The 19,967-nt window shown below is 39.7% G+C and overlaps 12 non-coding genes across 12 annotated transcripts; all 12 read left to right on the plus strand.

Annotated features, from left to right (window-relative positions):
• Positions 1-1,668: 1,668 nt before the first annotated feature.
• On the plus strand, positions 1,669-1,740 carry TRNAP-UGG (transfer RNA proline (anticodon UGG)). Its single transcript has one exon. It is a non-coding gene; the product is annotated as a tRNA-Pro (tRNA).
• Positions 1,741-2,040: 300 nt separating this feature from the next.
• TRNAV-CAC (transfer RNA valine (anticodon CAC)) lies at positions 2,041-2,113 on the plus strand. Its single transcript has one exon. It is a non-coding gene; the product is annotated as a tRNA-Val (tRNA).
• Positions 2,114-4,170: 2,057 nt separating this feature from the next.
• TRNAP-UGG (transfer RNA proline (anticodon UGG)) lies at positions 4,171-4,242 on the plus strand. The gene has a single exon. It is a non-coding gene; the product is annotated as a tRNA-Pro (tRNA).
• A 300-nt stretch (positions 4,243-4,542) lies between these two features.
• TRNAV-CAC (transfer RNA valine (anticodon CAC)) lies at positions 4,543-4,615 on the plus strand. The gene has a single exon. It is a non-coding gene; the product is annotated as a tRNA-Val (tRNA).
• A 2,148-nt stretch (positions 4,616-6,763) lies between these two features.
• Positions 6,764-6,835, plus strand: TRNAP-UGG (transfer RNA proline (anticodon UGG)). Its single transcript has one exon. It is a non-coding gene; the product is annotated as a tRNA-Pro (tRNA).
• Positions 6,836-7,135: 300 nt separating this feature from the next.
• On the plus strand, positions 7,136-7,208 carry TRNAV-CAC (transfer RNA valine (anticodon CAC)). Its single transcript has one exon. It is a non-coding gene; the product is annotated as a tRNA-Val (tRNA).
• A 2,138-nt stretch (positions 7,209-9,346) lies between these two features.
• Positions 9,347-9,418, plus strand: TRNAP-UGG (transfer RNA proline (anticodon UGG)). The gene has a single exon. It is a non-coding gene; the product is annotated as a tRNA-Pro (tRNA).
• Positions 9,419-9,718: 300 nt separating this feature from the next.
• Positions 9,719-9,791, plus strand: TRNAV-CAC (transfer RNA valine (anticodon CAC)). The gene has a single exon. It is a non-coding gene; the product is annotated as a tRNA-Val (tRNA).
• Positions 9,792-14,596: 4,805 nt separating this feature from the next.
• TRNAP-UGG (transfer RNA proline (anticodon UGG)) lies at positions 14,597-14,668 on the plus strand. Its single transcript has one exon. It is a non-coding gene; the product is annotated as a tRNA-Pro (tRNA).
• Positions 14,669-14,968: 300 nt separating this feature from the next.
• On the plus strand, positions 14,969-15,041 carry TRNAV-CAC (transfer RNA valine (anticodon CAC)). Its single transcript has one exon. It is a non-coding gene; the product is annotated as a tRNA-Val (tRNA).
• A 2,170-nt stretch (positions 15,042-17,211) lies between these two features.
• On the plus strand, positions 17,212-17,283 carry TRNAP-UGG (transfer RNA proline (anticodon UGG)). The gene has a single exon. It is a non-coding gene; the product is annotated as a tRNA-Pro (tRNA).
• A 2,525-nt stretch (positions 17,284-19,808) lies between these two features.
• On the plus strand, positions 19,809-19,880 carry TRNAP-UGG (transfer RNA proline (anticodon UGG)). The gene has a single exon. It is a non-coding gene; the product is annotated as a tRNA-Pro (tRNA).
• The last annotated feature ends 87 nt before the right edge of the window (positions 19,881-19,967 follow it).

A 19,967-nucleotide genomic window follows, 5' to 3' on the forward strand; every position in this document is an offset into this window, starting at 1 on the left:
GGGCCCTTCTTCTACTCAATTCACAACTGTTCTATCCCGGCATTGATAAGCAATCTACATCTGCTTCTGTTGTGTATTGGTTATCATGTTTACCTGACGTGTGAAAGCCCCATGTTTGACAGTGCGCGTTAACAAAGAGACCAATGATTTTTATTAAAAGTTGTCATGTGTTTTTGTTACCTTGCACCGGCCAAAAAGTGCCGGAAATGACTTCATTTGCAGTCACTTGAAAAGTAGGGATTCTCAAATAAATGGTAAGAGGTTGGAACAAATCTAAAGGAATGCATGGCATATCTATATGTATGTGTACGCAGGTATCCATATATAAAGATAGATAGATAGATAGATAGATAGATAGATAGATAGATAGATAGATAGATAGATAGATAGATAGATAGATAGATAGATAGATAGATAGATAGATAGATAGATAGATAGATAGATAGATAGATAGATAGATAGATAGATAGATAGATAGATAGATAGATAGATAGATAGATAGATAGATAGATAGATAGATAGATAGATAGATAGATAGATAGATAGATAGATATTGGGAGAGAGAGAGCGTTACTATAAACTGAGACTTTATTTTCCATCAAGCTGTCTTTCCTTTCCTTCAGGAGCAGAATGTTCTGATCATCAGCGCTCCAGAATCTAGTGCTTGGTTGGCAAGCATCACACATTGTGATGTGTTAGCTAAGAGTTCCATGTCGTTCAGACTCATATATTCCTCTGTAGTTGTACCTTGGTGATTCAAAAAAATGTGGCATCATAAGCAGCATTCTACTGCCATAGACTGGGCAGAAAAAACATTTAGAATTTCACTGAAAAAGAAAAAAAGCATACTTAGGCAGAGCTTTCTGGACAGTAAGGACATTAGAGTAAGTGATGAATAAGCACTGCTTTTGTTAATTTACATAGGCAGAACAGAGACTGCTGGGAAAAGCCTGAAATTAAAGGCACAGAAAATGCCTGCTTCTGGATAGAACACTAAGAAGGGTTGAAAGTTTTTTCTCTGACCCTGGCCACTCTTACAAGCAATCCTATGATAGTCAGAAGGACCCACCCTAAAAAGGAAGGGACAGCCATTTGGACCCTTTCCACCTTTTCTATATCTCGCCTGATCGAGCCTGATCGAGCGCTGATTGAGCGGATTAGCACATGTACTTCTCATTTTGGGAAGGTATTGCTTAGCTTGCTACCAGCAGCTCAGTTATGTTATGATGTTAGAGGCTTGCAAGGAATGCTTTAGTCCTGCATTAGGCCGTTTTTATTGCTACTTGCATTCAAGGGAAAGATAATTAGCCAGAATCTGTGGCCCAGTTATTCATCTTGGCATTCCGATTTGCACAAAGGGAATAAGCATTTGAGAGAAAATGCAACATGTGTTTCTTATGTTGCTATGAACAGCTTTTTATCCTTTCTCTTTAGGGTCTAGCCAATGCAGAAATAGATAAATAAGTGCTGACTTTCTGTAAGACGTGTCCAATGCTGGGACAAAATAAAAGGGGACACTTATAAATGATAGTGATATCATTTGAGAAAGGGTAAGTTGACACTGAATTTCATGTATATTCACAGACCAAGCATGAAAAAGTCCCCAGCATGATCTTCATTGCGTGCTTAGAGCTGGTATTAGCTTTTCAGAGGTGCGGGCCTTTCGAAGGCTCGTTGGTCTAGGGGTATGATTCTCGCTTTGGGTGCGAGAGGTCCCGGGTTCAAATCCCGGACGAGCCCTTTCATTGGTGCTTTTTTAAAGTAGTATTGCAGTATGCATTTCAAAGCCAATATCAATTTTCTCTTTGCAGTAGTGGATGAATATTTGCTAGAGTCTCATGCTTTTAACCTTGCCCTGCCTGAGCAAATAGGAAACATTTCTCTTTAAGCATTTTGCAAAAATGCTGAACTTGCATGGCATATACAAGCGTTCAGCTAGGGCTGTCTGGGAAGGTTGCATGAAAGAAGTCTAAAACCAGAGGCCCTTGGAATAGCCTGTTTTGAGAAGTTTCATCACAGAAGAATCAACTGTAGACATCTGTTTCTGTAGTGTAGTGGTTATCACGTTCGCCTCACACGCGAAAGGTCCCCGGTTCGAAACCGGGCAGAAACAGTTGTTATATTGTCTTGGCTGCAATGTTGAGAGGTGCCGTTGTGCCATGAAATTGTCCAGGCCCTGAAGATGGTTTCATGCAGACTCGTTCCAAGAAAGTGAATTCTCTTAAAAACACTAAAGTAATTGGCATGTGGATGTATCTGTTGATTCACAGACCTCGCTTTGAAAAGAGCCCTGCATTCTGTTCATTGCTCACCTAGAACACGCATTAACTTTGGGAATTGTTGGCACCAACAGGCATCTTAGTTTAGTGGAGTGTTTCTGGTGTTTAAGTGCAGAAGCCCTGGGCTCAATTCCTCGGTGACCCTTCTCAAGGTGATGATACAAATGCATCGTCACCTTTAAGTTTAATGTCAGAATTGTTTATTTCTATTTGGTGGTGTATGAATGCTTGCAATAGTATGTTGATTTTTTCTAGCCTTGAATGAATAAAAGCAAATCACTCCTCTTTATGTATTTTTCTAATACATTGATATTTGCATCTCCTTTCCTAGCCTGCATTTTTCATTATCTTACAGGCTGTATATAATAAGTATCAATTCAGGGGCCCTTCTTCTACTCAATTCACAACTGTTCTATCCCGGCATTGATAAGCAATCTACATCTGCTTCTGTTGTGTATTGGTTATCATGTTTACCTGACGTGTGAAAGCCCCATGTTTGACAGTGCGCGTTAACAAAGAGACCAATGATTTTTATTAAAAGTTGTCATGTGTTTTTGTTACCTTGCACCGGCCAAAAAGTGCCGGAAATGACTTCATTTGCAGTCACTTGAAAAGTAGGGATTCTCAAATAAATGGTAAGAGGTTGGAACAAATCTAAAGGAATGCATGGCATATCTATATGTATGTGTACGCAGGTATCCATATATAAAGATAGATAGATAGATAGATAGATAGATAGATAGATAGATAGATAGATAGATAGATAGATAGATAGATAGATAGATAGATAGATATTGGGAGAGAGAGAGCGTTACTATAAACTGAGACTTTATTTTCCATCAAGCTGTCTTTCCTTTCCTTCAGGAGCAGAATGTTCTGATCATCAGCGCTCCAGAATCTAGTGCTTGGTTGGCAAGCATCACACATTGTGATGTGTTAGCTAAGAGTTCCATGTCGTTCAGACTCATATATTCCTCTGTAGTTGTACCTTGGTGATTCAACAAAATGTGGCATCATAAGCAGCATTCTACTGCCATAGACTGGGCAGAAAAAACATTTAGAATTTCACTGAAAAAGAAAAAAAGCATACTTAGGCAGAGCTTTCTGGACAGTAAGGACATTAGAGTAAGTGATGAATAAGCACTTCTTTTGTTAATTTACATAGGCAGAACAGAGACTGCTGGGAAAAGCCTGAAATTAAAGGCACAGAAAATGCCTGCTTCTGGATAGAACACTAAGAAGGGTTGAAAGTTTTTTCTCTGACCCTGGCCACTCTTACAAGCAATCCTATGATAGTCAGAAGGACCCACCCTAAAAAGGAAGGGACAGCCATTTGGACCCTTTCCACCTTTTCTATATCTCGCCTGATCGAGCCTGATCGAGCGCTGATTGAGCGGATTAGCACATGTACTTCTCATTTTGGGAAGGTATTGCTTAGCTTGCTACCAGCAGCTCAGTTATGTTATGATGTTAGAGGCTTGCATGGAATGCTTTAGTCCTGCATTAGGCCGTTTTTATTGCTACTTGCATTCAAGGGAAAGATAATTAGCCAGAATCTGTGGCCCATTTATTCACCTTGGCATTCCGAGCATTTGAGAGAAAATGCAACATGTGTTTCTTATGTTGCTATGAACAGCTTTTTATTCTTTCTCTTTAGGGTCTAGCCAATGCAGAAATAGATAAATAAGTGCTGACTTTCTGTAAGACGTGTCCAATGCTGGGACAAAATAAAAGGGGACACTTATAAATGATAGTGATATCATTTGAGAAAGGGTAAGTTGACACTGAATTTCATGTATATTCACAGACCAAGCATGAAAAAGTCCCCAGCATGATCTTCATTGCGTGCTTAGAGCTGGTATTAGCTTTTCAGAGGTGCGGGCCTTTCGAAGGCTCGTTGGTCTAGGGGTATGATTCTCGCTTTGGGTGCGAGAGGTCCCGGGTTCAAATCCCGGACGAGCCCTTTTATTGGTGCTTTTTTAAAGTAGTATTGCAGTATGCATTTCAAAGCCAATATCAATTTTCTCTTTGCAGTAGTGGATGAATATTTGCTAGAGTCTCATGCTTTTAACCTTGCCCTGCCTGAGCAAATAGGAAACATTTCTCTTTAAGCATTTTGCAAAAATGCTGAACTTGCATGGCATATACAAGCGTTCAGCTAGGGCTGTCTGGGAAGGTTGCATGAAAGAAATCTAAAACCAGAGGCCCTTGGAATAGCCTGTTTTGAGAAGTTTCATCACAGAAGAATCAACTGTAGACATCTGTTTCTGTAGTGTAGTGGTTATCACGTTCGCCTCACACGCGAAAGGTCCCCGTTTCGAAACCGGGCAGAAACAGTTGTTATATTGTCTTGGCTGCAATGTTGAGAGGTGCCGTTTTGCCATGAAATTGTCCAGGCCCTGAAGATGGTTTCATGCAGACTCGTTCCAAGAAAGTGAATTCTCTTAAAAACACTAAAGTAATTGGCATGTGGATGTATCTGTTGATTCACAGACCTTGCTTTGAAAAGAGCCCTGCATTCTGTTCATTGCTCACCTAGAACACGCATTAACTTTGGGAATTGTTGGCACCAACAGGCATCTTAGTTTAGTGGAGTGTTTCTGGTGTTTAAGTGCAGAAGCCCTGGGCTCAATTCCTCGGTGACCCTTCTCAAGGTGATGATACAAATGCATCGTCACCTTTAAGTTTAATGTCAGAATTGTTTATTTCTATTTGGTGGTGTATGAATGCTTGCAATAGTATGTTGATTTTTTCTAGCCTTGAATGAATAAAAGCAAATCACTCCTCTTTATGTATTTTTCTAATACATTGATATTTGCATCTCCTTTCCTAGCCTGCATTTTTCATTATCTTACAGGCTGTATATAATAAGTATCAATTCAGGGGCCCTTCTTCTACTCAATTCACAACTGTTCTATCCCGGCATTGATAAGCAATCTACATCTGCTTCTGTTGTGTATTGGTTATCATGTTTACCTGACGTGTGAAAGCCCCATGTTTGACAGTGCGCGTTAACAAAGAGACCAATGATTTTTATTAAAAGTTGTCATGTGTTTTTGTTACCTTGCACCGGCCAAAAAGTGCCGGAAATGACTTCATTTGCAGTCACTTGAAAAGTAGGGATTCTCAAATAAATGGTAAGAGGTTGGAACAAATCTAAAGGAATGCATGGCATATCTATATGTATGTGTACGCAGGTATCCATATATAAAGATAGATAGATAGATAGATAGATAGATAGATAGATAGATAGATAGATAGATAGATAGATAGATAGATAGATAGATAGATAGATAGATAGATAGATAGATAGATAGATAGATAGATAGATAGATAGATAGATAGATAGATAGATAGATAGATAGATATTGGGAGAGAGAGAGCGTTACTATAAACTGAGACTTTATTTTCCATCAAGCTGTCTTTCCTTTCCTTCAGGAGCAGAATGTTCTGATCATCAGCGCTCCAGAATCTAGTGCTTGGTTGGCAAGCATCACACATTGTGATGTGTTAGCTAAGAGTTCCATGTCGTTCAGACTCATATATTCCTCTGTAGTTGTACCTTGGTGATTCAACAAAATGTGGCATCATAAGCAGCATTCTACTGCCATAGACTGGGCAGTAAAAACATTTAGAATTTCACTGAAAAAGAAAAAAAGCATACTTAGGCAGAGCTTTCTGGACAGTAAGGACATTAGAGTAAGTGATGAATAAGCACTGCTTTTGTTAATTTACATAGGCAGAACAGAGACTGCTGGGAAAAGCCTGAAATTAAAGGCACAGAAAATGCCTGCTTCTGGATAGAACACTAAGAAGGGTTGAAAGTTTTTTCTCTGACCCTGGCCACTCTTACAAGCAATCCTATGATAGTCAGAAGGACCCACCCTGAAAAGGAAGGGACAGCCATTTGGACCCTTTCCACCTTTTCTATATCTCGCCTGATCGCAACCTGATCGAGCGCTGATTGAGCGGATTAGCACATGTACTTCTCATTTTGGGAAGGTATTGCTTAGCTTGCTACCAGCAGCTCAGTTATGTTATGATGTTAGAGGCTTGCAAGGAATGCTTTAGTCCTGCATTAGGCCGTTTTTATTGCTACTTGCATTCAAGGGAAAGATAATTAGCCAGAATCTGTGGCCCAGTTATTCACCTTGGCATTCCGATTTGCACAAAGGGAATAAGCATTTGAGAGAAAATGCAACATGTGTTTCTTATGTTGCTATGAACAGCTTTTTATTCTTTCTCTTTAGGGTCTAGCCAATGCAGAAATAGATAAATAAGTGCTGACTTTCTGTAAGACGTGTCCAAAGCTGGGACAAAATAAAAGGGGACACTTATAAATGATAGTGATATCATTTGAGAAAGGGTAAGTTGACACTGAATTTCATGTATATTCACAGACCAAGCATGAAAAAGTCCCCAGCATGATCTTCATTGCGTGCTTAGAGCTGGTATTAGCTTTTCAGAGGTGCGGGCCTTTCGAAGGCTCGTTGGTCTAGGGGTATGATTCTCGCTTTGGGTGCGAGAGGTCCCGGGTTCAAATCCCGGACGAGCCCTTTCATTGGTGCTTTTTTAAAGTAGTATTGCAGTATGCATTTCAAAGCCAATATCAATTTTCTCTTTGCAGTAGTGGATGAATATTTGCTAGAGTCTCATGCTTTTAACCTTGCCCTGCCTGAGCAACTAGGAAACATTTCTCTTTAAGCATTTTGCAAAAATGCTGAACTTGCATGGCATATACAAGCGTTCAGCTAGGGCTGTCTGGGAAGGTTGCATGAAAGAAATCTAAAACCAGAGGCCCTTGGAATAGCCTGTTTTGAGAAATTTCATCACAGAAGAATCAACTGTAGACATCTGTTTCTGTAGTGTAGTGGTTATCACGTTCGCCTCACACGCGAAAGGTCCCCGGTTCGAAACCGGGCAGAAAAAGTTGTTATATTGTCTTGGCTGCAATGTTGAGAGGTGCCGTTTTGCCATGAAATTGTCCAGGCCCTGAAGATGGTTTCATGCAGACTCGTTCCAAGAAAGTGAATTCTCCTAAAAACACTAAAGTAATTGGCATGTGGATGTATCTGTTGATTCACAGACCTCGCTTTGAAAAGAGCCCTGCATTCTGTTCATTGCTCACCTAGAACACGCATTAACTTACTTTGGGAATTGTTGGCACCAACAGGCATCTTAGTTTAGTGGACTGGTGTTTAAGTGCAGAAGCCCTGGGCTCAATTCCTCGGTGACCCTTCTCAAGGTGATGATACAAATGCATCGTCACCTTTACGTTTAATGTCAGAATTGTTTATTTCTATTTGGTGGTGTATGAATGCTTGCAATAGTATGTTGATTTTTTCTAGCCTTGAATGAATAAAAGCAAATCACTCCTCTTTATGTATTTTTCTAATACATTGATATTTGCATCTCCTTTCCTAGCCTGCATTTTTCATTATCTTACAGGCTGTATATAATAAGTATCAATTCAGGGGCCCTTCTTCTACTCAATTCACAACTGTTCTATCCCGGCATTGATAAGCAATCTACATCTGCTTCTGTTGTGTATTGGTTATCATGTTTACCTGACGTGTGAAAGCCCCATGTTTGACAGTGCGCGTTAACAAAGAGACCAATGATTTTTATTAAAAGTTGTCATGTGTTTTTGTTACCTTGCACCGGCCAAAAAGTGCCGGAAATGACTTCATTTGCAGTCACTTGAAAAGTAGGGATTCTCAAATAAATGGTAAGAGGTTGGAACAAATCTAAAGGAATGCATGGCATATCTATATGTATGTGTACGCAGGTATCCATATATAGATAGATAGATAGATAGATAGATAGATAGATAGATAGATAGATAGATAGATAGATAGATAGATAGATAGATAGATAGATAGATAGATAGATAGATAGATAGATAGATAGATAGATAGATAGATAGATAGATAGATAGATAGATAGATAGATATTGGGAGAGAGAGAGCGTTACTATAAACTGAGACTTTATTTTCCATCAAGCTGTCTTTCCTTTCCTTCAGGAGCAGAATGTTCTGATCATCAGCGCTCCAGAATCTAGTGCTTGGTTGGCAAGCATCACACATTGTGATGTGTTAGCTAAGAGTTCCATGTCGTTCAGACTCATATATTCCTCTGTAGTTGTACCTTGGTGATTCAACAAAATGTGGCATCATAAGCAGCATTCTACTGCCATAGACTGGGCGGAAAAAACATTTAGAATTTCACTGAAAAAGAAAAAAAGCATACTTAGGCAGAGCTTTCTGGACAGTAAGGACATTAGAGTAAGTGATGAATAAGCACTGCTTTTGTTAATTTACATAGGCAGAACAGAGATTGCTGGGAAAAGCCTGAAATTAAAGGCACAGAAAATGCCTGCTTCTGGATAGAACACTAAGAAGGGTTGAAAGTTTTTTCTCTGACCCTGGCCACTCTTACAAGCAATCCTATGATAGTCAGAAGGACCCACACTAAAAAGGAAGGGACAGCCATTTGGACCCTTTCCACCTTTTCTATATCTCGCCTGATCGAGCCTGATCGAGCCTGATTGAGCGGATTAGCACATGTACTTCTCATTTTGGGAAGGTATTGCTTAGCTTGCTACCAGCAGCTCAGTTATGTTATGATGTTAGAGGCTTGCATGGAATGCTTTAGTCCTGCATTAGGCCGTTTTTATTGCTACTTGCATTCAAGGGAAAGATAATTAGCCAGAATCTGTGGCCCATTTATTCACCTTGGCATTCCGATTTGCACAAAGGGAATAAGCATTTGAGAGAAAATGCAACATGTGTTTCTTATGTTGCTATGAACAGCTTTTTATTCTTTCTCTTTAGGGTCTAGCCAATGCAGAAATAGATAAATAAGTGCTGACTTTCTGTAAGACGTGTCCAATGCTGGGACAAAATAAAAGGGGACACTTATAAATGATAGTGATATCATTTGAGAAAGGGTAAGTTGACACTGAATTTCATGTATATTCACAGACCAAGCATGAAAAAGTCCCCAGCATGATCTTCATTGCGTGCTTAGAGCTGGTATTAGCTTTTCAGAGGTGCGGGCCTTTCGAAGGCTCGTTGGTCTAGGGGTATGATTCTCGCTTTGGGTGCGAGAGGTCCCGGGTTCAAATCCCGGACGAGCCCTTTCATTGGTGCTTTTTTAAAGTAGTATTGCAGTATGCATTTCAAAGCCAATATCAATTTTCTCTTTGCAGTAGTGGATGAATATTTGCTAGAGTCTCATGCTTTTAACCTTGCCCTGCCTGAGCAAATAGGAAACATTTCTCTTTAAGCATTTTGCAAAAATGCTGAACTTGCATGGCATATACAAGCGTTCAGCTAGGGCTGTCTGGGAAGGTTGCATGAAAGAAATCTAAAACCAGAGGCCCTTGGAATAGCCTGTTTTGAGAAGTTTCATCACAGAAGAATCAACTGTAGACATCTGTTTCTGTAGTGTAGTGGTTATCACGTTCGCCTCACACGCGAAAGGTCCCCGTTTCGAAACCGGGCAGAAACAGTTGTTATATTGTCTTGGCTGCAATGTTGAGAGGTGCCGTTTTGCCATGAAATTGTCCAGGCCCTGAAGATGGTTTCATGCAGACTCGTTCCAAGAAAGTGAATTCTCTTAAAAACACTAAAGTAATTGGCATGTGGATGTATCTGTTGATTCACAGACCTTGCTTTGAAAAGAGCCCTGCATTCTGTTCATTGCTCACCTAGAACACGCATTAACTTTGGGAATTGTTGGCACCAACAGGCATCTTAGTTTAGTGGAGTGTTTCTGGTGTTTAAGTGCAGAAGCCCTGGGCTCAATTCCTCGGTGACCCTTCTCAAGGTGATGATACAAATGCATCGTCACCTTTAAGTTTAATGTCAGAATTGTTTATTTCTATTTGGTGGTGTATGAATGCTTGCAATAGTATGTTGATTTTTTCTAGCCTTGAATGAATAAAAGCAAATCACTCCTCTTTATGTATTTTTCTAATACATTGATATTTGCATCTCCTTTCCTAGCCTGCATTTTTCATTATCTTACAGGCTGTATATAATAAGTATCAATTCAGGGGCCCTTCTTCTACTCAATTCACAACTGTTCTATCCCGGCATTGATAAGCAATCTACATCTGCTTCTGTTGTGTATTGGTTATCATGTTTACCTGACGTGTGAAAGCCCCATGTTTGACAGTGCGCGTTAACAAAGAGACCAATGATTTTTATTAAAAGTTGTCATGTGTTTTTGTTACCTTGCACCGGCCAAAAAGTGCCGGAAATGACTTCATTTGCAGTCACTTGAAAAGTAGGGAATCTCAAATAAATGGTAAGAGGTTGGAACAAATCTAAAGGAATGCATGGCATATCTATATGTATGTGTACGCAGGTATCCATATATAAAGATAGATAGATAGATAGATAGATAGATAGATAGATAGATAGATAGATAGATAGATAGATAGATAGATAGATAGATAGATAGATAGATAGATAGATAGATAGATAGATAGATAGATAGATAGATAGATAGATAGATAGATAGATAGATAGATAGATAGATAGATAGATAGATAGATAGATATTGGGAGAGAGAGAGCGTTACTATAAACTGAGACTTTATTTTCCATCAAGCTGTCTTTCCTTTCCTTCAGGAGCAGAATGTTCTGATCATCAGCGCTCCAGAATCTAGTGCTTGGTTGGCAAGCATCACACATTGTGATGTGTTAGCTAAGAGTTCCATGTCGTTCAGACTCATATATTCCTCTGTAGTTGTACCTTGGTGATTCAACAAAATGTGGCATCATAAGCAGCATTCTACTGCCATAGACTGGGCAGTAAAAACATTTAGAATTTCACTGAAAAAGAAAAAAAGCATACTTAGGCAGAGCTTTCTGGACAGTAAGGACATTAGAGTAAGTGATGAATAAGCACTGCTTTTGTTAATTTACATAGGCAGAACAGAGACTGCTGGGAAAAGCCTGAAATTAAAGGCACAGAAAATGCCTGCTTCTGGATAGAACACTAAGAAGGGTTGAAAGTTTTTTCTCTGACCCTGGCCACTCTTACAAGCAATCCTATGATAGTCAGAAGGACCCACCCTGAAAAGGAAGGGACAGCCATTTGGACCCTTTCCACCTTTTCTATATCTCGCCTGATCGCAACCTGATCGAGCGCTGATTGAGCGGATTAGCACATGTACTTCTCATTTTGGGAAGGTATTGCTTAGCTTGCTACCAGCAGCTCAGTTATGTTATGATGTTAGAGGCTTGCAAGGAATGCTTTAGTCCTGCATTAGGCCGTTTTTATTGCTACTTGCATTCAAGGGAAAGATAATTAGCCAGAATCTGTGGCCCAGTTATTCACCTTGGCATTCCGATTTGCACAAAGGGAATAAGCATTTGAGAGAAAATGCAACATGTGTTTCTTATGTTGCTATGAACAGCTTTTTATTCTTTCTCTTTAGGGTCTAGCCAATGCAGAAATAGATAAATAAGTGCTGACTTTCTGTAAGACGTGTCCAAAGCTGGGACAAAATAAAAGGGGACACTTATAAATGATAGTGATATCATTTGAGAAAGGGTAAGTTGACACTGAATTTCATGTATATTCACAGACCAAGCATGAAAAAGTCCCCAGCATGATCTTCATTGCGTGCTTAGAGCTGGTATTAGCTTTTCAGAGGTGCGGGCCTTTCGAAGGCTCGTTGGTCTAGGGGTATGATTCTCGCTTTGGGTGCGAGAGGTCCTGGGTTCAAATCCCGGACGAGCCCTTTCATTGGTGCTTTTTTAAAGTAGTATTGCAGTATGCATTTCAAAGCCAATATCAATTTTCTCTTTGCAGTAGTGGATGAATATTTGCTAGAGTCTCATGCTTTTAACCTTGCCCTGCCTGAGCAACTAGGAAACATTTCTCTTTAAGCATTTTGCAAAAATGCTGAACTTGCATGGCATATACAAGCGTTCAGCTAGGGCTGTCTGGGAAGGTTGCATGAAAGAAATCTAAAACCAGAGGCCCTTGGAATAGCCTGTTTTGTGAAATTTCATCACAGAAGAATCAACTGTAGACATCTGTTTCTGTAGTGTAGTAGTTATCACGTTCGCCTCACACGCGAAAGGTCCCCGGTTCGAAACCGGGCAGAAAAAGTTGTTATATTGTCTTGGCTGCAATGTTGAGAGGTGCCGTTTTGCCATGAAATTGTCCAGGCCCTGAAGATGGTTTCATGCAGACTCGTTCCAAGAAAGTGAATTCTCCTAAAAACACTAAAGTAATTGGCATGTGGATGTATCTGTTGATTCACAGACCTCGCTTTGAAAAGAGCCCTGCATTCTGTTCATTGCTCACCTAGAACACGCATTAACTTTGGGAATTGTTGGCACCAACAGGCATCTTAGTTTAGTGGAGTGTTTCTGGTGTTTAAGTGCAGAAGCCCTGGGCTCAATTCCTCGGTGACCCTTCTCAAGGTGATGATACAAATGCATCGTCACCTTTACGTTTAATGTCAGAATTGTTTATTTCTATTTGGTGGTGTATGAATGCTTGCAATAGTATGTTGATTTTTTCTAGCCTTGAATGAATAAAAGCAAATCACTCCTCTTTATGTATTTTTCTAATACATTGATATTTGCATCTCCTTTCCTAGCCTGCATTTTTCATTATCTTACAGGCTGTATATAATAAGTATCAATTCAGGGGCCCTTCTTCTACTCAATTCACAACTGTTCTATCCCGGCATTGATAAGCAATCTACATCTGCTTCTGTTGTGTATTGGTTATCATGTTTACCTGACGTGTGAAAGCCCCATGTTTGACAGTGCGCGTTAACAAAGAGACCAATGATTTTTATTAAAAGTTGTCATGTGTTTTTGTTACCTTGCACCGGCCAAAAAGTGCCGGAAATGACTTCATTTGCAGTCACTTGAAAAGTAGGGATTCTCAAATAAATGGTAAGAGGTTGGAACAAATCTAAAGGAATGCATGGCATATCTATATGTATGTGTACGCAGGTATCCATATATAAAGATAGATAGATAGATAGATAGATAGATAGATAGATAGATAGATAGATAGATAGATAGATAGATAGATAGATAGATAGATAGATAGATAGATAGATAGATAGATAGATAGATAGATAGATAGATAGATAGATAGATAGATAGATAGATAGATAGATAGATAGATAGATAGATAGATAGATAGATAGATAGATAGATATTGGGAGAGAGAGAGCGTTACTATAAACTGAGACTTTATTTTCCATCAAGCTGTCTTTCCTTTCCTTCAGGAGCAGAATGTTCTGATCATCAGCGCTCCAGAATCTAGTGCTTGGTTGGCAAGCATCACACATTGTGATGTGTTAGCTAAGAGTTCCATGTCGTTCAGACTCATATATTCCTCTGTAGTTGTACCTTGGTGATTCAACAAAATGTGGCATCATAAGCAGCATTCTACTGCCATAGACTGGGCAGTAAAAACATTTAGAATTTCACTGAAAAAGAAAAAAAGCATACTTAGGCAGAGCTTTCTGGACAGTAAGGACATTAGAGTAAGTGATGAATAAGCACTGCTTTTGTTAATTTACATAGGCAGAACAGAGACTGCTGGGAAAAGCCTGAAATTAAAGGCACAGAAAATGCCTGCTTCTGGATAGAACACTAAGAAGGGTTGAAAGTTTTTTCTCTGACCCTGGCCACTCTTACAAGCAATCCTATGATAGTCAGAAGGACCCACCCTGAAAAGGAAGGGACAGCCATTTGGACCCTTTCCACCTTTTCTATATCTCGCCTGATCGCAACCTGATCGAGCGCTGATTGAGCGGATTAGCACATGTACTTCTCATTTTGGGAAGGTATTGCTTAGCTTGCTACCAGCAGCTCAGTTATGTTATGATGTTAGAGGCTTGCAAGGAATGCTTTAGTCCTGCATTAGGCCGTTTTTATTGCTACTTGCATTCAAGGGAAAGATAATTAGCCAGAATCTGTGGCCCAGTTATTCACCTTGGCATTCCGATTTGCACAAAGGGAATAAGCATTTGAGAGAAAATGCAACATGTGTTTCTTATGTTGCTATGAACAGCTTTTTATTCTTTCTCTTTAGGGTCTAGCCAATGCAGAAATAGATAAATAAGTGCTGACTTTCTGTAAGACGTGTCCAAAGCTGGGACAAAATAAAAGGGGACACTTATAAATGATAGTGATATCATTTGAGAAAGGGTAAGTTGACACTGAATTTCATGTATATTCACAGACCAAGCATGAAAAAGTCCCCAGCATGATCTTCATTGCGTGCTTAGAGCTGGTATTAGCTTTTCAGAGGTGCGGGCCTTTCGAAGGCTCGTTGGTCTAGGGGTATGATTCTCGCTTTGGGTGCGAGAGGTCCCGGGTTCAAATCCCGGACGAGCCCTTTCATTGGTGCTTTTTTAAAGTAGTATTGCAGTATGCATTTCAAAGCCAATATCAATTTTCTCTTTGCAGTAGTGGATGAATATTTGCTAGAGTCTCATGCTTTTAACCTTGCCCTGCCTGAGCAACTAGGAAACATTTCTCTTTAAGCATTTTGCAAAAATGCTGAACTTGCATGGCATATACAAGCGTTCAGCTAGGGCTGTCTGGGAAGGTTGCATGAAAGAAATCTAAAACCAGAGGCCCTTGGAATAGCCTGTTTTGAGAAATTTCATCACAGAAGAATCAACTGTAGACATCTGTTTCTGTAGTGTAGTGGTTATCACGTTCGCCTCACACGCGAAAGGTCCCCGGTTCGAAACCGGGCAGAAAAAGTTGTTATATTGTCTTGGCTGCAATGTTGAGAGGTGCCGTTTTGCCATGAAATTGTCCAGGCCCTGAAGATGGTTTCATGCAGACTCGTTCCAAGAAAGTGAATTCTCCTAAAAACACTAAAGTAATTGGCATGTGGATGTATCTGTTGATTCACAGACCTCGCTTTGAAAAGAGCCCTGCATTCTGTTCATTGCTCACCTAGAACACGCATTAACTTTGGGAATTGTTGGCACCAACAGGCATCTTAGTTTAGTGGAGTGTTTCTGGTGTTTAAGTGCAGAAGCCCTGGGCTCAATTCCTCGGTGACCCTTCTCAAGGTGATGATACAAATGCATCGTCACCTTTACGTTTAATGTCAGAATTGTTTATTTCTATTTGGTGGTGTATGAATGCTTGCAATAGTATGTTGATTTTTTCTAGCCTTGAATGAATAAAAGCAAATCACTCCTCTTTATGTATTTTTCTAATACATTGATATTTGCATCTCCTTTCCTAGCCTGCATTTTTCATTATCTTACAGGCTGTATATAATAAGTATCAATTCAGGGGCCCTTCTTCTACTCAATTCACAACTGTTCTATCCCGGCATTGATAAGCAATCTACATCTGCTTCTGTTGTGTATTGGTTATCATGTTTACCTGACGTGTGAAAGCCCCATGTTTGACAGTGCGCGTTAACAAAGAGACCAATGATTTTTATTAAAAGTTGTCATGTGTTTTTGTTACCTTGCACCGGCCAAAAAGTGCCGGAAATGACTTCATTTGCAGTCACTTGAAAAGTAGGGATTCTCAAATAAATGGTAAGAGGTTGGAACAAATCTAAAGGAATGCATGGCATATCTATATGTATGTGTACGCAGGTATCCATATATAAAGATAGATAGATAGATAGATAGATAGATAGATAGATAGATAGATAGATAGATAGATAGATAGATAGATAGATAGATAGATAGATAGATAGATAGATAGATAGATAGATAGATAGATAGATAGATAGATAGATAGATAGATAGATAGATAGATAGATAGATAGATAGATAGATAGATAGATATTGGGAGAGAGAGAGCGTTACTATAAACTGAGACTTTATTTTCCATCAAGCTGTCTTTCCTTTCCTTCAGGAGCAGAATGTTCTGATCATCAGCGCTCCAGAATCTAGTGCTTGGTTGGCAAGCATCACACATTGTGATGTGTTAGCTAAGAGTTCCATGTCGTTCAGACTCATATATTCCTCTGTAGTTGTACCTTGGTGATTCAACAAAATGTGGCATCATAAGCAGCATTCTACTGCCATAGACTGGGCGGAAAAAACATTTAGAATTTCACTGAAAAAGAAAAAAAGCATACTTAGGCAGAGCTTTCTGGACAGTAAGGACATTAGAGTAAGTGATGAATAAGCACTGCTTTTGTTAATTTACATAGGCAGAACAGAGATTGCTGGGAAAAGCCTGAAATTAAAGGCACAGAAAATGCCTGCTTCTGGATAGAACACTAAGAAGGGTTGAAAGTTTTTTCTCTGACCCTGGCCACTCTTACAAGCAATCCTATGATAGTCAGAAGGACCCACACTAAAAAGGAAGGGACAGCCATTTGGACCCTTTCCACCTTTTCTATATCTCGCCTGATCGAGCCTGATCGAGCCTGATTGAGCGGATTAGCACATGTACTTCTCATTTTGGGAAGGTATTGCTTAGCTTGCTACCAGCAGCTCAGTTATGTTATGATGTTAGAGGCTTGCATGGAATGCTTTAGTCCTGCATTAGGCCGTTTTTATTGCTACTTGCATTCAAGGGAAAGATAATTAGCCAGAATCTGTGGCCCATTTATTCACCTTGGCATTCCGATTTGCACAAAGGGAATAAGCATTTGAGAGAAAATGCAACATGTGTTTCTTATGTTGCTATGAACAGCTTTTTATTCTTTCTCTTTAGGGTCTAGCCAATGCAGAAATAGATAAATAAGTGCTGACTTTCTGTAAGACGTGTCCAATGCTGGGACAAAATAAAAGGGGACACTTATAAATGATAGTGATATCATTTGAGAAAGGGTAAGTTGACACTGAATTTCATGTATATTCACAGACCAAGCATGAAAAAGTCCCCAGCATGATCTTCATTGCGTGCTTAGAGCTGGTATTAGCTTTTCAGAGGTGCGGGCCTTTCGAAGGCTCGTTGGTCTAGGGGTATGATTCTCGCTTTGGGTGCGAGAGGTCCCGGGTTCAAATCCCGGACGAGCCCTTTCATTGGTGCTTTTTTAAAGTAGTATTGCAGTATGCATTTCAAAGCCAATATCAATTTTCTCTTTGCAGTAGTGGATGAATATTTGCTAGAGTCTCATGCTTTTAACCTTGCCCTGCCTGAGCAAATAGGAAACATTTCTCTTTAAGCATTTTGCAAAAATGCTGAACTTGCATGGCATATACAAGCGTTCAGCTAGGGCTGTCTGGGAAGGTTGCATGAAAGAAATCTAAAACCAGAGGCCCTTGGAATAGCCTGTTTTGAGAAGTTTCATCACAGAAGAATCAACTGTAGACATCTGTTTCTGTAGTGTAGTGGTTATCACGTTCGCCTCACACACGAAAGGTCCCCGTTTCGAAACCGGGCAGAAACAGTTGTTATATTGTCTTGGCTGCAATGTTGAGAGGTGCCGTTTTGCCATGAAATTGTCCAGGCCCTGAAGATGGTTTCATGCAGACTCGTTCCAAGAAAGTGAATTCTCTTAAAAACACTAAAGTAATTGGCATGTGGATGTATCTGTTGATTCACAGACCTTGCTTTGAAAAGAGCCCTGCATTCTGTTCATTGCTCACCTAGAACACGCATTAACTTTGGGAATTGTTGGCACCAACAGGCATCTTAGTTTAGTGGAGTGTTTCTGGTGTTTAAGTGCAGAAGCCCTGGGCTCAATTCCTCGGTGACCCTTCTCAAGGTGATGATACAAATGCATCGTCACCTTTAAGTTTAATGTCAGAATTGTTTATTTCTATTTGGTGGTGTATGAATGCTTGCAATAGTATGTTGATTTTTTCTAGCCTTGAATGAATAAAAGCAAATCACTCCTCTTTATGTATTTTTCTAATACATTGATATTTGCATCTCCTTTCCTAGCCTGCATTTTTCATTATCTTACAGGCTGTATATAATAAGTATCAATTCAGGGGCCCTTCTTCTACTCAATTCACAACTGTTCTATCCCGGCATTGATAAGCAATCTACATCTGCTTCTGTTGTGTATTGGTTATCATGTTTACCTGACGTGTGAAAGCCCCATGTTTGACAGTGCGCGTTAACAAAGAGACCAATGATTTTTATTAAAAGTTGTCATGTGTTTTTGTTACCTTGCACCGGCCAAAAAGTGCCGGAAATGACTTCATTTGCAGTCACTTGAAAAGTAGGGATTCTCAAATAAATGGTAAGAGGTTGGAACAAATCTAAAGGAATGCATGGCATATCTATATGTATGTGTACGCAGGTATCCATATATAAAGATAGATAGATAGATAGATAGATAGATAGATAGATAGATAGATAGATAGATAGATAGATAGATAGATAGATAGATAGATAGATAGATAGATAGATAGATAGATAGATAGATAGATAGATAGATAGATAGATAGATAGATAGATAGATAGATAGATAGATATTGGGAGAGAGAGAGCGTTACTATAAACTGAGACTTTATTTTCCATCAAGCTGTCTTTCCTTTCCTTCAGGAGCAGAATGTTCTGATCATCAGCGCTCCAGAATCTAGTGCTTGGTTGGCAAGCATCACACATTGTGATGTGTTAGCTAAGAGTTCCATGTCGTTCAGACTCATATATTCCTCTGTAGTTGTACCTTGGTGATTCAACAAAATGTGGCATCATAAGCAGCATTCTACTGCCATAGACTGGGCAGTAAAAACATTTAGAATTTCACTGAAAAAGAAAAAAAGCATACTTAGGCAGAGCTTTCTGGACAGTAAGGACATTAGAGTAAGTGATGAATAAGCACTGCTTTTGTTAATTTACATAGGCAGAACAGAGACTGCTGGGAAAAGCCTGAAATTAAAGGCACAGAAAATGCCTGCTTCTGGATAGAACACTAAGAAGGGTTGAAAGTTTTTTCTCTGACCCTGGCCACTCTTACAAGCAATCCTATGATAGTCAGAAGGACCCACCCTGAAAAGGAAGGGACAGCCATTTGGACCCTTTCCACCTTTTCTATATCTCGCCTGATCGCAACCTGATCGAGCGCTGATTGAGCGGATTAGCACATGTACTTCTCATTTTGGGAAGGTATTGCTTAGCTTGCTACCAGCAGCTCAGTTATGTTATGATGTTAGAGGCTTGCAAGGAATGCTTTAGTCCTGCATTAGGCCGTTTTTATTGCTACTTGCATTCAAGGGAAAGATAATTAGCCAGAATCTGTGGCCCAGTTATTCACCTTGGCATTCCGATTTGCACAAAGGGAATAAGCATTTGAGAGAAAATGCAACATGTGTTTCTTATGTTGCTATGAACAGCTTTTTATTCTTTCTCTTTAGGGTCTAGCCAATGCAGAAATAGATAAATAAGTGCTGACTTTCTGTAAGACGTGTCCAAAGCTGGGACAAAATAAAAGGGGACACTTATAAATGATAGTGATATCATTTGAGAAAGGGTAAGTTGACACTGAATTTCATGTATATTCACAGACCAAGCATGAAAAAGTCCCCAGCATGATCTTCATTGCGTGCTTAGAGCTGGTATTAGCTTTTCAGAGGTGCGGGCCTTTCGAAGGCTCGTTGGTCTAGGGGTATGATTCTCGCTTTGGGTGCGAGAGGTCCCGGGTTCAAATCCCGGACGAGCCCTTTCATTGGTGCTTTTTTAAAGTAGTATTGCAGTATGCATTTCAAAGCCAATATCAATTTTCTCTTTGCAGTAGTGGATGAATATTT

The sequence above is a fragment of the Lissotriton vulgaris genome, unplaced genomic scaffold, assembly GCF_964263255.1.
Source record: "Lissotriton vulgaris unplaced genomic scaffold, aLisVul1.2 SCAFFOLD_595, whole genome shotgun sequence".
NCBI classification, from domain to species: domain Eukaryota; kingdom Metazoa; phylum Chordata; class Amphibia; order Caudata; family Salamandridae; genus Lissotriton; species Lissotriton vulgaris.